Source organism: Marmota flaviventris, chromosome 17, assembly GCF_047511675.1.
Source record: "Marmota flaviventris isolate mMarFla1 chromosome 17, mMarFla1.hap1, whole genome shotgun sequence".
In the NCBI taxonomy this organism is placed as follows: Eukaryota; Metazoa; Chordata; class Mammalia; order Rodentia; family Sciuridae; genus Marmota; species Marmota flaviventris.
The window spans coordinates 5,123,860-5,139,320 of record NC_092514.1 but is presented as its reverse complement, the minus strand read 5'-3'; the positions used below and the strand labels follow the sequence as shown (position 1 = coordinate 5,139,320).

The following is a 15,461-nucleotide window of genomic DNA, read 5'->3' as shown; positions in this document are numbered from 1 at the left end:
GGATTCGCCAGAATTTTATTGAGGATTTTTGCATCTAGGTTCATTAGAGATAATGGTCTGTAGTTTTCTTTCTTTGAGATGTCTTTGTCTGGTTTCGGAATCAGGGTGATGTTGGCCTCATAGAATGAATTTGGAAGTTCTCCCTCTTTTTCTATTTCCTGAAATAACTTGAAAAGTATTGGTTTTAATTCTTCTTTAAAGGTTTTGTAAAACTCCACTGTATACCCATCCGGTCCTGGGCTTTTCTTGGTTGGTAGTCCTTTGATTGCTTCTTCCATTTCATCCATTGATATTGGTCTGTTCAAATTGTGTGTATCCTTCTGATTCAGTCTCGGCAAATCATATGACTTAAGAAATTTATTGATGTCTTCACTATCTTCTATTTTATTGGAATATAGGGTTTCAAAATAATTTCTAATTGTCTTCTGTAGTTCTATAGCACCTGTTGTTATATTTCCTTTTTCATCCTGTATGTTAGTAATTTGAGTTCTCTCTCTTCTTCTCTTTGTTAGCATGGCTACAGGTCTGTCGATCTTATTTATTTTTTCAAAGAACCAACTTTTAGTTTTGTCAATTTTTTCAATAGTTTCTTTTGTTTCAATTTCATTGATTTCTGCTCTGATTTTAATTATTTCTTGCCTTCTGCTATATTTGCTGTTGTTTTGTTCTTCCTTTTCTAGGGCTTTGAGATGAAGTGTGAGCTCATTTATTTGTTGGTTTTTTCTTTTTTTGAGGAATGACCTCCAGGCAATGAATTGCCCTCTTAAAACTGCTTTCATTGTGTCCCATAGATTCTGATATGTTGTGTCTGTATTTTCATTTGTCTCTAAGAATTTTTTGATTTCCTCCTTTATGTCTTCTGTATCCCATTGATCATTCAGTAACATATTGTTCATTTTCCATGAGATGTATGATTTTTCCTTCCTTCTTTTATCGTTGATTTCCAGTTTCATTCCATTATGATCAGATAAAATGCATAGTATTATCTCCACCCCTTTATATTTACTGAGGGTTGCCCTATGGCATAATATATGGTCTATTTTTGAGAAGGATCCATGTGCTACTGAGAAAAAAGTATATCCACTTCATGATGGTTGATAAATTCTATATATGTCAGTTAAGTCTAGGTTATTGATTGTGATATTGAGTTCTATTGTTTCTTTATTCAACTTTTGTTTGGAGGATCTGTCCAATCGTGAGAGAGGAGTGTTGAAGTCACCCATAAGTATTGTGTTGTGGTCTATTTGATTCTTGAACTTGAGGAGAGTTTGTTTTATGAATGTCGCAGCACCATTATTTGGTGCATAAATATTGATAATTGTTATGTCTTGTTGGTGAATGGTTCCTTTTAACAGTATATAATGTCCTTCCTTATCCCTTTTGATTAACTTAATCTTGAAGTTGATTTTATTCGATATGAGGATGGCCACCCCTGCTTGCTTACAAGGACCGTGTGCGTGGTATGTTTTTTCCCAACCTTTCACCTTCAGCCTGTGTATATCTTTTCCAATCCAGTGTGTCTCCTGGAGGCAGCATATTGTTGGATTTGTTTTTTTAATCCATGTTACCAGCCTATGTCGCTTTATTGGTGACTTTAAGCCATTTATGTTTAGTGTTACTATTGATATATGATTTGTACTTCCAGCCATGTTTGATTATTTATCTTTTTTTTAAATTTGGTTTGTTTCTCCATGATTAGCTTTCCCCCTGCTCTCTGGCTTACTGGGGTACTTCCAGGCGAACGGGAGCCAGAATTCGGCTGCTCCGGGCTCGGTGTGTGTTCTGATAGGAGCAGGCTATTCGCCCCAGATCCACATTAGCTCAGCAATGCCTAGTGATCTTGAACAAATGGCATTTAGACGATTTAAGACTCCCTATGCCCGCACAGCTGGAGAGGTCAGAGACTTGATACCTCCGTGCCCACCGCCATGTTGGATCTTCTCAAAGTGTTTCTGTTAACAGGAATTTAGTGGTCATGAGCTTCTTGAGGTACAGATGGCCCCCTAATCTTTCTCTGAGGATGTTCCTTCTACCAAGTTCCCAAGTGATGACCATGGACATTCTGATTATAACCAGTATCCCTGGATCTTCCCTCCATTTGTGTTTGACATCTCCTCTATTGGCGCCATTTTGTTTGTTTGTTTTCTTTTCTTTTGTTTTTTAAATCAAATCTAAAATCTTTCTGAGATAGACACAGAATGCTTTCTATACAAAGATTTGAGCTCTCGCAAAAAACAGGAGCCATTAAACTGGAGAACCAAAGTACATTGGGTTCCAAAAAGAGAGCACCAGAAGAAGGTAAAGAGGCAGTACGTGACTCTGTGCCTTGCAGGGGTAAATAACTATGCATGGACACAGGAGATCCTAAGAAGCTGAGAGGCAAAATGTCATCATAAGCATTCATTGTGCAAACTTGCTAGAGAAGCATAAGAATAATCTAGATGCTTCAGTCAATGTCTAAGAATTTTCCAAGTAAGTGCTCAGAGAGGTCTGCTAAAGAGAAAGGGAAATTTGAAGATATGGCAAGGGTGAACAAGGCCCATTATGAAAGAGAAACAAAAACTTATATCCCTCCTAAAGTGCAAAGAAAAAAGTTCAAGGACCCCAATGCAGCCAGAAGGTATTCTTTGACCTTGTGCTATTTTGAGTATTGCCCTAAAAGCAAAGGAGAACATTCTAGTATATCCTTTGGTGATGTTATAAAGAAACAGGGAGAGATGTGGAGTGACACTGCTGCAGAGAACAAGCAGCCTTATGAAAAGAAGGCTCCTAAGCTGAAGGAAAAATGGAAATGATATTGCTATATACCAAACAAAAGAAAGCCTGATATGGCATCATGGGAGATGTCAAGGCTGAGAAAGTTAAGAAAAGGAAGGAAAAAGAGGAAGATGAAGAAAACCAAGATGGAGAAGAGGATTATGAAAATTTGATTCAAGTTCAGGTTTTCCCCTTTGTCTTTAGAGTATTTAACCCCCCTGTGTACAACCCACTTTTTCTAAGAAAAGAAAATGAAATTTATGGTTGTGTAAGATTTGTTTCTGAACTGTACACTACAGTTAACATACCACTCCAAGTGTCTTTAGGTTGTCCTGTCCTGGTGGTATTGTCTGCAGCCACTTACCTTGCCTGATACAGTATGGGGGTTGTCAATTGGCAGGGAAATTTAAAGCAGGCTCTTGCTAATTATATATGGGGATGGTAGTTTTTGTAATCTTCATTTGTTCCTGATATAGCTTATATGAAATAACTATTGTTCTGTTAACTGAATAACATTTCGTAATTGCAAATTTTAAAAAGTTCAAATATTTCTGTTGACATTCTGAATACTTGTAAACATATACTATTCTTTAATTTAAAAACAATAAATAAGCAAAAACTGGAGAACAGATGTGCAGAGCATCTAACACTAATTTCAAAGACCTGTAACCCCAAATCCACGAATTGCTATGTCTGTGAATTTGAGGTGGGTATCTTCTTTGTGCCTTAGCTTCCTGCTGAGCAAAATGGGGATGGTAATACTTTGTAGGGCTCTTTTAGGGCTTAAATGTGATCATGCATATAGCTTAGCCCTCAGTACAATACCTGTTTATTTGGTTTTACATGCTTCTTAATTTTTAGTTAGTGAAAATAAAAGAGAATACCATATGTAGTTATTTTAAGTGGACTCAATGTCAAGGTGCTTTAAAATCGACAAATTTCAATTCTGCAGCATCCAATTAACATATGGATTTAAGTACAATGTTTTTCCATATAATTCAAATCAATAAAATCCACCCACCTTTGGGGCTAACAAATAATTTAGTCAATGATTTTCACTTTTAAAAATAAACTTGTTTAAGAAACACATGTGAAGTATAAATAAAAGGTAAAGATATTAAGAACCAAAATAAAGAGAGACAGAGTTAATAGTATGCTAATTCATTGCCTCATTCCTCCCACACAACATGATACTTCCTACTTGCTAATTAATGACATTCTAATTTTTCAGAAACTGATGAAAATGTTCACAGTGAAATTCAACCTTTTTAAAAAAATATTTATTTTTTAGTTGTAGTTGGACACAATATCTTTATTTTGTTTATTTATTTTTATGTGGTGCTGAGGATCAAACCCAGGGCCTCATACGTGCTAAGCAAGTGCTCTACCACTGAGCCACAACCCCAGCCCTCTTCAGCTTTTTTTTTTTTTTAATGAAAACTACTTTGGACTTGACCTGTACCACAGGATAACTGAGTCACTATAGAAACTGGTATCCAATTGGCTCTAGCAAGGACTCACTGATACCCCAAACTGCCCCTGTCATTCCTATAACCTGAGGATGGATGGCTCTAGATGTGAGATATAGAATCCATTGTCAAGAGAAAAACAAATAATAACACACCAGACCCACTTTGGGTTTATAAAAATAATTCTCCAAAAATTTTGTTTAAAAAACAGTAGACAATGAAAGATGTCTGTTGGTATTCCCATTAACATTTTCAAAATCTGAAACTAAACGGTCTCTCTTCCCAGTTACATTGCTCATAATTAGTCATAAGTATCTTCAAGGCAAATGATTTGACAAGAAGCTGCTGAAGATGTCTCAAATATAGTAATAGAAGCCAGTAGGATAATTTTTTTCTTGCACTTTTCTTCAACTAGATTTCTAAACCAAGGAAACTATTTTGATTTTCAAGACCATTAACCACAATCATAAATTAATTCCATCAATCATAGCAAAATGGGCTAAAAGTTAAGTTTTTTTTTCATACCAAAGATAAGTTCAAGGGGACTAGGGAAGAAATGGCATTTCATTAGATGAAAGACATGACTCACATGTGAGGCAGTAAAAACCATAAGACACATTTTCAACATGCATTTCTAAGTGGTTCGGCACATATGATCCACACTGATTTTAGTGATAAAAATGTATGATTGAATAAATTGCCCAGAAAACACTGGTGCACAGGATACCCACACAGTACCCTGGAGAACACCTCTGGTCAGCATGTCATGAGCAGGAGGGACATAGTGCATGCCTGATGATGAACCACTACACTTCACATTTCTCCAAGCCATGAAGGTACTTGACCACATTACGGATGACCGGAAACAGGACCAACAAAACCCTGCTAATGGACTGCTCCTGTATTTATGCCCTCAGTAGTCAGTCACAGCTTCTCATTCAAGTTCTTTACTAGTCCTTCATTAATTTAAGAAGTCTATTTTTAGCCAGTGTCTATAAGTTAGAGCTGAATAGAGAGAGGAGTGGTAAGAGCTGGAGCAGGGGAGGTGAGGATGGGCTACGTTTTGAAGGGTTGTGCATTCCTGGCTGAAAAGCTTAGGCTTTTATCAGGGCAATGCATAGAAGTGGAAGGGTTTTAAGCAAGATTTTCACTTAGAAAGATGACAGTTTGGATATTCAGTTGGATGGAATTAGGAGTAGTTTTAGTCAGCGTTTTTGACACTGTGACAAAAAGACCTGACAAGAACAATTATTGAGGAGGAAAAAAGTTTATTTGGTGCTCCTAGTTTCAGTGGTCTTAGTCTATAGAGAGCCAGCTTCATTGCTCTGGGCCCAAGGCGAGGAAGAACATCATGGTGGTAAAACTCACAACTGGCAATCAGGAAGCAGAGAGACAGCACCACCCACCAAGGGCAAGATATAAACCCTGGAGGCATGTCCCAGTGACCTACCTCAAACCACACCCTATCTGCCTAGTTAATCCATTCAAGTGGATTAATACATTGATTCGGTTAAGGCTTTCAGAACCCAATAATAACACTCTAAACTTTCTTGCATTGTCTTATGCATCAGCTTTAGGGGAACACCTCATATCCAAACCATAACAGAGTGGATATCTGGAAAGTAGTTCAAAAAAGGATTGCAGTAACCTAGGTAGTACGTGTCGATGACCAGCAGGCCACTGTGGGAGTGGAGCTGGAGAGAAGTCGACAGAAGCAAGATATTTAGAAAAGAAAAAGGGAAAAAGGAATTCAGGAGACAAAGCAATTTTAGGAAGAAGATGGTTGAGAATAATGTACTCAGTTTCCAACAGGTTGAATGTGAGGTCAGGAGGAGCCCCTCAGTGGCAGTGGCAATCAGCACAGGGCAGTGACGTAACTGTTGGGAACTCACCAGCAAGCCTGAGGTGGATCAAAATTTGGATGACATCTCTTTCCCCCATTTTTGTTTTGTTTTGTTGTGTTGTTTTTCAGTACTGGGGATTGAACCAGGGGTGCTCTACCACTGAGCTACAGTCTCAGCACTTTTTTATTCTGATATAGGGTCCTGCCAAGTTGTCAAGGCTGGCCCTGAACTTAGGATCTTCCTGCATCAGCCTCTGGAATAGTTGGGATTCCAGGTGTGCACCACCAAGACATCCCTATACAATGATCATTCAAGCCCCAGGACTGGCAGAGCAAGCATAGGTAGAAAGTATAGAGTCAAGAGAAAGAGAAGCAAAGGACTAGACATTAAGGAATACCAATGTTACAGAAATAGGTACAGATATAGGAAAATAAAGAGAGACTAGAGTAAGAGAGGAAGGGGAAATTAAGAGCATAAGTATGAAGAGAGTCAAAATCAAATATTATAATTTGGCAGTGGTCAAAATTGGCAAATGCCGCCAAGTTGTCAATTGAGATGGAAAACAAAGGAAGATGGATAGTAGGACTAGGATGTAGATTAGAGGAAGAGCGCTTGCCCAGCATGTGCAAGGGCCTGGGTTGGATCTCGAGTGAGGAGGAGGAGGAAAAGGACCAGGATGAGGAAAAGGATAAAGACTATGAGATTTTCCTTGTTAGCAGGAGAAGGAGGATAGATAAGTTGGGCAATTGGATTGAGTTAGGATGTGCCTTGGAGATGAGGAATTGGAGACAATAGTGTAAAGAATATTTTTATAAACACTCACAGTCTACTCCTGGAAATGCAAGCTAATGAAAACAAAATGTCAGCTATGGCATAAGCCAGGTGATGGGAAGAAATTAAGAAGGGCATGGGTGTGCAGCCTGCAGGCACCAGCTAATTGGCTTTGGGTTGGCAGCAGAACTCATCCTGGACATGCAGGTTCTAATTAATGGAGCTTCTCCAGGGAATCTAAGCATAGGACACAATGGTAACTCAAGGGATCCATGATGGCTCTCATTACCACACCAGCCATGGCCTAATTAGATCATGGTCCTTGGGAATCTGGGTGCAGAACAGCCTAAGCATGAGGTTACAGAAGCAGTCCTGGGTACTGAGGGAAAAGCTAGATCTTTTGCAAAGGGGATTGGAATTTTGAAGAAATCCACTCTTGACCTTGTTCTCCATACCTTTCTAAACTTTCTTTCTCTTTTGGATGCATGGCTTCATCATGACCTTCACTAAACAAGAATGTTCCTCCAGGATCTAGGCAAGCAAATGTGATCCCTTAATTGTCTACCATGGTCTGAAGAGTCAGCTCCATCCTGACGGTCCTGGCCTTGCTCAAGATCCTCAGTTTCAGCTATACTGGCAAGGCATTTCCTTAAAGACCACCGTCTTTATTTACCTTTTGACTGAAACCCTCCCCATCACTCGTCTTCCGAAAGCCTTGGAAAGGGAACCAATCACCCTGGATCAGAAGACCAAAAAATAAAAGGTGCATCTTCATCCAAATCCAAGAAGAAATAAAAACACAGATACTTCCTCCACCATCTCATTACTTTATCTTTTATTCTTCAAGACTCTTCTGTCATCTCTCTTCCAGGCTTCTTGTTTCTACCAAGTTTCCTGTGCAGAGACTCTAAGAGGTCTTTTATCCTTGCCAAATCTTTTGAATAGATCATATTTCTAGGAGATGAGTGCTGTGCAAACTATATGAATGCTTTTCAAATCAGATATTCTTTATTTTGTTTCATTTTCAAATGAGATCTACTCAGGAGGCAGGACAGTCTTCTGGGCCCTAAATAGTCTTAACTTCCTTCTTTTTGGACTAGAGGCTTTCTGCCGGTTTTTCTGATTGCTTCTCCACTTCTTCTATCCTTTTACCTATCTTCACACCCATGGAGCAGGCAACCCCTTGGCATGCTTTATTTGGACCTTCCATTGACATCTCCATATCCTTCCCTACAGCAGCTGCCAGAAAATGACTCCCAATGCCCACTTCCCCTGGCCCCACTATTGATGCATATAAAATCTCTCTCAAATTCTAACTTGAACAAATGTGGCCATCCCAGATAGAAAGCTGCACACATGCCTCTGCTCCAAACTTGTATCTGGAAAGTCAGCTAATGGAGGACAGAGAACATAGTGAAAGGCACTCAGTGCAGTCTTTGGAATAGCATCTGTTTATAAAGGGTGCAAAATAACAGGGAAGTCTGAACCACCGAAGGAAGATAAGCCTGGCTTAGTCTTCTCTTTACTTGGTTGCAGACACCATTGGAAGCAGATGTTTTTATCTATCTCCCTTTGCATTTGCACCCACTGCCTATGAACCTCCTCCTACTGGTCTCATCCCACTGTGGTTAGCCATCCATTCACAAGGCTGCAATTTATCACTCTTTTACTGTAGGCTCCGTGAGCCCTTCCACACCTGTCAATCTTGTTTTCCAAGGCTACAGATTATCTGTGGGCCAAGTACAGTTACAAATAGGCTTCACAAGCTTTGCTGGTAAAGAGAATAGATCATCTCTCTTTCTCTTTCAAAGTGCTATAATGTATACACAGGTAAAGCAGCTAAAATTGCTCAGACTGCTCATTAGTGATTCTCCTGAGGGAGAACTCCTCAACAGGACAGAGGACCACTCGCTATTGAAGTCTGCTGTCATTGTCTTCATGATAATCAATGCTTTGAAAGAGTTAAAATTTCTAAAGATGCTTAATATATGCCCAAGGAGATTCAAGGTCTAAATCAGACATACTGACCAATCATATTATGTTAGCACAAACATTCCGGATAGAGATAACTAGCATGTCAGATAATGTATATCCAAACAGATGAACTCAAATGTTTATTCTATTATTTACTTATTTATATAATATTTCATGAGCACTTACTATGCACCAGGTAATCACACAGATACCCGAGGATGCAGTAACATGAAAAAAAAAATTTTTAATTCCCCATGTTTTGTTGAAAAAAAGACAATAAGCAGATATTGCATTCTAATAGGGAATCCTCCTTCTACCTCAGTCTTAGGGTAGGGTTGTGAAGAATAATATGTGTCAACTTGACTGGAACATAGTGTCCAGATTGACTGGAACATAGTGTCCAGGTCAAACATTGTTCCAGAAGTTTCTATGAGGGTATTACTTTGGATGATAGATACACTTAAATCAGTGGACTTTAATTAAAGCAGCTTGCCTTCCATAATATGGGCAGGCCTCACGCCACAGTTGAAGCCCTTAAAGGTAAAAGCCTGACTTTCCCCAAGCAAGAACACTGCCGGCAGACAGCTGGCTTTTGGCTTGAATCACAACATCAACTCTTTCTTTTCTCTTCCACCTGCTGTTTCATCAAGCAGCCTTTGGGCTATCCAGCTTCTATAGTCATGTGAGCCTATTCCTTAAAAAATAAAATTCTCTCTCTATGCATGCACATCTACATTCTTTTCAAAGTCCACCTGTCACCTGGGGTCCGTCAGGAGGCAGTTCTGTTTCTCTGGCAAATCCTGGCTGATAACAGGGGTAGATATTTTTAATAGCTGATATGAATGGACTATTTTCCAGTACTAGCAGAGTCGTCCACAGGGATTTCCATCATGACATCTGTCACATAATTTCCAGAGTTGGCTTTGGAGGGACTATTCATATCTGCCTTTCCCTGGCACCCTTCACGAAATACTCAGGTGGGGCCCTGCCTGAATTAACAGTGATCAAGGAAGTCTGTCCTTGGGAAGCTACAGCTTTGGCCCTTACCACTGGCACCTCCCCAGCTTCCCAGTTCAGGGCTCTAGGGGTCATCACTGTCTGTTCTGGACCAAATACTGATTGATCTCTAGACCTGGCAACAATAGCTTGGATCTTCTACCAGGGTCATGCAATGTCAAAAGCACTAAGAAAGTACCACAGTAGAAAAGGGCACTCAATCCTGCCCCAGGAACATCAGGCCACTTAGTGGCTCAGATAGTTACTAAGAGAACCTACAGTCAATACAAAGGCCTCCCTCTTCTTAAAGACCTGAATTCCAAGGTTGCCATTTTCCATTTGGCCTTGGTCTGTACCCAAGCCTGCCAGGCATTCTGTGTGGCCCCGCTGTTGCTCACACTTTCCCTTTGCATAGAGAGCTTTTCTATGAAATGCTTTTCTCTCTCCTATCAGAAAATGAGCCATCCTTCCAGCCTTGCCTTCAAAGACAGGAAGTCTTTACTGACTCCTGCCAGGAAAAAAAAAAATGTTAATGATTCAATTGTGTTCCCAGAGACATTTTTATTTATTCTGAAATTTAAAAGGACACATAAAAACAAAATCACATTAACCAAATAATCAAACATTGGTCCAATGAGAGTTGTTCTAGAAAAAACTAGTCCAAATAGAAGAAGGTAGGAATTTTATTGGTTTTATTCTAACCTGCCATGAGCCCAGGTATTTACAAATGTAATTTGAAAATAGAAGTTCCCAGCATTGGGAAGCTCAGGGAGATAACCCACAAATGTAAGAATTCTAAAATATAAAAACTTGTTGTCCATTTTCACTGAGAAGGATGGTGGTCCTTTCTCTCAACAGAGCAAGGTGCGAGCTCCATAATTATAATTGTTTAACATCAAAAATACCTTCATTTTCTCTATTCATTAGCTCCTTTATCTCTAAGATTACAAATGTAATTGCACAGCTCAAGTAACAATCAATTCATTCCAGTAAAATGTTTTAATCAAATGGCCCCTCTTGCTAGAAATTTCCAGAACTAGCACATGTCAAACCCATTTAAATGCCAGAGAACTTTTTCTCCCTCAAGTGGATTTTAGCACGTATCACATGCTCAGCTTAGAGGTGATTTGCAAATGAAATAAGAAAGCTGATCTAATCATGGAAATAGGTGTTAGACAGGATTACTGACCAGGAACTCTTTGAACATTTTGCATAACAATCTTCTATTAGATGTTTTTTGAAAATATTTTCTAACAGTCTTATATGTAATGAGAATGACATATTCTCATTCTTTTCAATTTTGGTTTTAAGAGACCAAGTTTTTTGTTTGTTTGTTTTGTTTTATTTTTATTTTTTTACACTGTAGCACCAGGAAACCAAAGCAATATTGAAAAAAAAATGAACCTAGTTTTCTTCAATATATTTTCTTTGTTTAAAAATCAAAATCAAATATTACCTCTAGTCATGTGGTATAAAATTCAGAACTAATCCCCGAAGATTAACTTGAATATTAAGGATAAATGAAGAAACTTAAATATCTTGAGATATGGAATTATACATTGCCTTCCCAATATCCTGGGTAGCTTATCCTAGGGAATATCTAGAAATAAGGGAAGACTGAAATGAAGAATAGCACTCTTGAGTGCATCACAAAGCTTTACTGAGTGGGTCCCTAATAAACACTGCATATTTTCAATTTGGGTCTCTAAAGGATCCCTCTAGAATAAAAGTAATTTGAAATTATGGTTTGACAGGGCCTAAACCCAAAATACCCCAGTTGTTACAATTAGATTAAAGTGATCAGGGATGGCTAAAGTCCCTTGTCTTCAGCCTGAAGAAATCAAAAAAATTCTCTATAGAAAGAGCCCATGATTCTGGGCTAAATTTTTCTCCTGCTTTCAAAAATGTAACCTTCAGTAATCAGTAAAAATCATCAGGAATTTCAGAATAAAAGGTGAAACAAGGGGCAAAAGGAACTAAAGACTGTACCAGAATTGATCTCAAAATAAATTTGGATTAGGAAATTATACATTATTAAAAATTATAGTCTTTACCAGTTAACAAGCAAACACAGACTCAAAAAAAAAATCCCCCTTTATTATGCACTGAGCACTGTTAAAGCATGTTTTACTTATGGACTCACTTAATGATACATGCTATTAATGTGCAGATAAAGAGGATCAGACATTTAGAATATGTTCAAAGTTGCACAACTCCTAAGATGAAGACCTGAGATTCCACTCCACAAGGCCTTGTTCTATGCTGGTGCTCACTTATACTGTGTCAGACTCACTCTGCCCATAAGCATCTATCTGTTCACTGCTGGGTGGGCCAAGTATTCCTCTGTCATCGACTACCCTTCCTTGTTTTGATAAAGCTAAACCTTGCCCTGAATTTGTCAGTGTCTTAGTTTTCTATATGTATATTCCTACATTTATTTTCAAACTGAAATGCAATTTACTTAGCGTCTTACTCCTCCCTGATTTTATCTGAACTCTTGACTCCTCAGGTCGAATGCACTCTAACTTTGTTGTATTTCTCTTTACTACACTGCTGAGTTGAACGTCTTTTCCTCTTCATATATCCACCTTGTTAATATTTTTAAGGAGCAAACCTCCATTCCTTTTCCTAACCAAAAATGTCTCTAAGATTCTGAGTTATCCATTTACATGATAAATAAGGGTTTTCTGAGTTTATCTCAAAGATTTCTTATGTATATTTACATATGTGCTATACTTCTGTATCTTGGTCGTTTGTAAAAATTTGTTTTATTTTATTTTAATTCCTAAAAAAAAGCACACAGATGTAGATACTTATACATATGAATATATATACACATATATAAATGGATATTGTGTGTCCTTGCATGTGCATATATGTATATATATAAATGTACATATATGTATGTGTGTATATATATATTTATTTATATATAAATCCACATTTGTGTGTATATATACATATTATTATCTTCCACAAAATATCTAACAAGTACATAAAATTACTCAGAAAACATGTGGATTTGAAACATTGATTTGTGTTTCTCTTGAAGAAATACGAATTAATGTATCAGAAGAAAATAGAGGCTATTGTGTGTTCTTTTATTTGGATCTCACCCATCAACTGATCTATCATTTGTCTTTTGACAAAGGCAAAGTGGCATCATAGAGGAATGAGAAATTACTTAATGCACTTCTGGTACTTGGTAAGAGACATTAAAAAACTAGAGAAATGGAACTATATGAAGGTCAGGACAAACATCTTTCAATTTGATAATCTATTAATACTTATACTGCTGGAAGAAACCATTAAATAAAGATATAAAAGTTTTTGAAAATGCCATTAGGTTTAGCTGAAACTACACTGACATATTCTTTGAAATGACACATGCACTGTTCTTCAAGAGGTATTATGAATGAGTTGTGAAATGTCATCATTTGCACACAAAGTTTTGTGCTGTCTTTCCTGCCGAGTATTTACCATCTCCATTAAAATTAATTGGGATATGAAGGTGGTAAAATTTGATGAGTTATAGTTTGCTTACTCACTTCTTGTTTGCTAAATTAGCTCTATCTACACACAAAAATGTTATTTGGTTCATATTTATTTTAGTTTCAGGTTATTAAACAAGTTTTAGTCTCTGGGTCTGGTATTTGAGAACCAGTTTTCTGTAATTGTAATTTATAAAATGTTGTGTGAGTAGTACAGATATGAAATTCAAATTGCTGTGCAATGAATTTCTTTCAAATACAAATTTATACAATGTGTTGAATGTTAATTAAGTCTCTTTTAATTAAAGATTCATTTTTACCTTTACGAAAGAGAAAAAATATTTTTTAGTATCTTTCTTTGAACAAAGAAGTTTATAAATATTGTCCTTACAACAATCATTGTTAATAAGTAGTATTGGCAACATTTAAATAAATAAAATAAAGGGACACTAAAATTGAGTCAGTGTAAGTAATTTGCTAAAGTTGAAACACCTTGTATGTCATGGATGGGGAATTAAAAAGTCCATTTCTGTAAGTCTAAACCTATGCAGTTTTTATTGTTCCACATGTTAATAATAGTATGCTTTGGGATGTCTTAAAATACTTTCTCCATCAATCTTGAGCACAATGCTGTGACATAATATTCATTAAATTCACACTGACTGAATGTCTTAAAAGGCAATTATTATGAGATCTTAAATGATTTACCTCCTTTCGGTACTTATGAGCCCAACTGCTGTAATTTAATCCTCTCATTGTTTGTAATTCCTACATCAATACCTAAAAGTTAGATTTTGTTATTTTCCATTCTATGTTTGCATAAAATGAAACCCTGGCATTTAATGTATTCAAAGAATAATATCAGTACCATATACTCTTCTAAGAAGAGTTAAAAAATTGGGGGGGGTGATTATGTTCTGTGCCCATATGAATCCTAGGGTTGGAAAAGAACAAAGGTATTATTTTTAAAATCATATGAATTAACTTTAAAAGGCTTTTTTTTTGTTAATTTTTGCAGCAAATGCTAGCTGTGCTCTGGATGTCAGTAATAGGAAAAGTTAACCTACCATAACTGCATTCCATGTATACTGGTGTTTCTGTTAGGTTCATTTGTTAGTTTTCTAGACCATTATTTACCCCAGTTGCTCCCCCAAAGATTCAATGCCTAATTCCTACAATATATTTCCTAGTCTATAAAACTACCTTCCTCATTGGGTCCTGATACACATGTAGTGCTAAAAATGCTCTATAACTTACTAATATCTACAGGAAAAAAACCCATTTCAATTCACAGATCGGATTAGCCAATAATTAACCTCAGTGTAATTGGAAATGGGATGACCAAATGTTATAATCCTCCATGGAGACAGCAAGTTAATATTTTTGTTCTATTAGGTAACAATCAGGAAGGGAATATGCTGTTCAAGTCCCTAGAAATTTCCAAACCTCAGATTGTCCTATTACTATTTTAAAATCTATGCAAAGGGCATAACAAAGGCTCATATCTATTCTGTAGTTGGTGATCCAAAAAGAGACTGGTAGGAAATGAAATCTGAGGCAAAAGGAGCCAAATTCCATAAGCCTTTATATACTATTAAAAATATTGATCTATCCTACACACAGGATTGGAAGTCACTGACAGGTATAAATGGCATGGCAATACCCACTTGTTAAAGAAGCACTCAGGCTGCTCTGGGAAGAATATTACCAGAAGAGGCTAAGGACCACATGGAAAGCCACCAAGAAAGGAAGAGAGGAAATAAAAGAAAAGGAAAAATGGCAATGACAAAGAAAGGGGAGGAGTGATGGCACGCTCGTGTTGAAAACTGTGAGATTCTATTTGTTTTAAGCAGAGCCAACAGAATTTTGCTGAAAGATGGAATGTTGGATGAGAGAGAAAGAAAAGATTAGAAACAATTGTAATAGAATGACTTGAACTGCTGAAAGGTTCAAAATGCCATTTGTCTAACAATGTGGGAAAATCAGAATTTGAGGGTTGAAAGGACAGAGTAATTTCTGACATAAATTTGAAATACCAGTTATATGTCCTTCTGAGAACACTAAGAAAGGAATCTGTGTAAAATTCTCAGAAATATCAAAAAAGGAATTTTCTACCTGGGAAAAAATTTAAGGCTTTAAGAATGGATAAAATCAGCCAA

The 15,461-nt window shown here is 37.2% G+C and overlaps 1 pseudogene; it reads left to right on the top strand.

Annotated features, from left to right (window-relative positions):
* Positions 1-2,348: 2,348 nt before the first annotated feature.
* Positions 2,349-3,130, top strand: LOC139702415 (high mobility group protein B1 pseudogene; annotated as a pseudogene).
* The last annotated feature ends 12,331 nt before the right edge of the window (positions 3,131-15,461 follow it).